The sequence below is a fragment of the Rhagoletis zephyria genome, unplaced genomic scaffold, assembly GCF_001687245.7.
Source record: "Rhagoletis zephyria isolate East Lansing unplaced genomic scaffold, Rhagoletis_zephyria_1.1 Rzeph_scaffold_00984, whole genome shotgun sequence".
Lineage (NCBI taxonomy): Eukaryota > Metazoa > Arthropoda > Insecta > Diptera > Tephritidae > Rhagoletis > Rhagoletis zephyria.
In genome coordinates, this window is record NW_016158068.1 from 146,860 (window position 1) to 149,537 (window position 2,678).

Genomic DNA, 2,678 nt, shown 5'->3' on the forward strand with positions numbered 1-2,678 from the left:
CCTTTACGCGTTGGCGACGGCGAGTACCGCAGACGATGGAACGATGAGCTGTATGAGCTTTACAACGATATGGACATAGTGCAGCGAATTAAAATACAGCGGGTCCGCTGGCTTGGTCATGTCGTTCGAATGGACACCGACGCTCCAGCTCTGAAAGTATTCAACTCGGAACCCGCTGGTGGTAGCAGAGGAAGAGGGATGCCCCCACTGCGATGGAAAGTTCAGGTGGAGAAGGACTTGGCGTTTCCAATTGGCGTCAGTTGGCAAAGAGGAGAAACGACTGGCGTGCTTTGCTGAACTCGGCCAAAATCGGTTAGGCGGCTACAGCGTCAAAAAAGGAGAAGAGAAGATTTTTTTTCTGTAGAGCACGTATTCATTTTTTTGACGATTTTAAAAAAAGGGAGGGCAGTCGGGTTTACGTAACCAGAACGACGTGAATGTGCATTGAAGTCGGTAGTATTTTTTGCATTAAATTACTTGTTATTATTGAGATACAGTTTCGCTACTGTTTACAGATTTCTCCACATACTTGTTCACATTTCTGTTATTTATTATTTTTCTTCTTAGTCATTTATATGTTTAGGACCTACTGTGGGTACTTTAAGATTCATTTTGTAAATATGTATGTACATATAAAAAACAATTGCGTTATTTTATTTTATTTTAAATTATGAATTTTATTCGTGCAATTATTTATGTTTAATAGTTTTGAGAACATTTTTTGGTTCTGTTGTATTCTTTTATTGCATGCATTAAACCTTTTTAATTTAAGTTATAATGTTGAAGATATGCCCTCTGCCTTTGCAAAGCACTTTAGCTAGGTTCGAGAAATTTAGCATATGCGCGTAAAAGTATAGAGTAGGTATACGGCTGTGTTGCCGCGATTCTCCAACATCTTGTCAAAGGAGAATACATATTGGTGGCAATCACGGAATCCATCGTAGTCCGATTTTTCATAAAATCTACGAAAAGGCGATCACTGAATAGGAACTGTTATAAACGTGTATATTCAAAGCATACGCTGCGTTCGTAGCTACTCGAATTCAATAGCATTTTCGTACATTTCACGAAAAATCGGACTACGATGGATTCTGTGATAGCCTTGATTAGTTCGTGCGATTATGACTTATGGATCGATTATGGATGGCAACGGAATCTCAGTTGGGTTGCCGATGGACAGCGCCACTGAAATGAAAATGTATTTTATTATGAATAGCAATAATTAAGTCGCATAAAGTTCAAAATGATACAAATTAAAAAAAGTTGAAAAAAGAAATAAAGTATCTCAATCAAAATTTCCCGCCTGCCTCAAAAATGCAGTTGCCAATATTGCGCAACTCAGTTTCCAGCTTTCAGTTGCTAGTTGCCATCTGTAATACAATTTCAGCCACTGGCCAACCAACTGAAGTTCGGTTGTCCTCCGTAATCGACCCATAAAATCGGAATTGAATATGCATGCACGTTCTGTAGAACGATAAATATTTTGTATATATATATTTAACGATTGTTAGAGGGATGCCAGAAGATATTTCATCATAGGTTTGGGGCCATCGTCTTCTTCGAGTAGGTTCTTCGATTCCAAAAACTTTACAACCTCTATATGCCAGCAACCCTTAGTGTTTTTGCCAATGACATGGCTCTATTGCACTGTTAATAACCAAATTTAGCCGCAGTTGAATTCACACGTGATATAATAGCCTGCAATGATGACATGTCCTATAATGTCGACGAACAAAGATATAAAATTGAAAATGACTAACCTTATTCCCGGCTGATTTGGAAGACCACCCTTGGTCACGACCAGAACGCATTTACCAAGAGGAAAAACCGCAGAGATTGCAGTAGTTCTTGTAATCACCGTTGATGATGCTGTGCTTGTAATTAATAGTCTGAAAAGACAGAAAATTGCATTAGTCAAATGTTAAACACATCAAATAAATAAATTGTAATAATTTGTTTACCATTTCACAAACCGAATTACCAAGAAATAGAAACTCACCGCGATGCGATACAGAAATAAAAACCAACAGGGCTGCATTTTCTTGGTAAACAACACAAGCGCTCAGAGCAATCTGATCCGCAATATTATTTTGCAAAAATAAGAGTTGAAAAGAGTTTCCAAACATGATTATCGCATTATCTAATTAGCGCACATTACTGTGTTTATTTTTAGTAGAATGTAATTGTATTATCTCAGACTTTTTTTCAATGTTTTCTAATATTAATTCTTTTGGCATGCAAAAGCAACCATGCGCTCAATTTCTCGTGGGGAAATTTGGTAGCCATAAAGGACTTTCACCACGAAAGAGCTACAAAAACAAAAACCTTTTCTACTGGTATACTGTGGTTTTGCCATCGCCGCGAGTTATTTAGGTGTGCGCATAGTTATTTAAAAATATAAAGTTTGATGCCAACCGGGGTTTCTCATTGGATATATAATTCATGGGAATTATAGTTTGAAAGTATCTATTTAGCCAAGGAAACAGCAAAGCAGTATACTTAAACCAGCACTTCCAGCAGATATTGACCTGGGTTTTCGCACGACTGTTCCTGTTTCTTCGTTTCTTTTTAGGAAATTCTTACGACCATATATATATGTATTATTTACACTAGTAACTATTTATGTAAATGGCTTTGTATTTTTTATGCTTAATATATGCAAATAAAAGAAGAAAGTA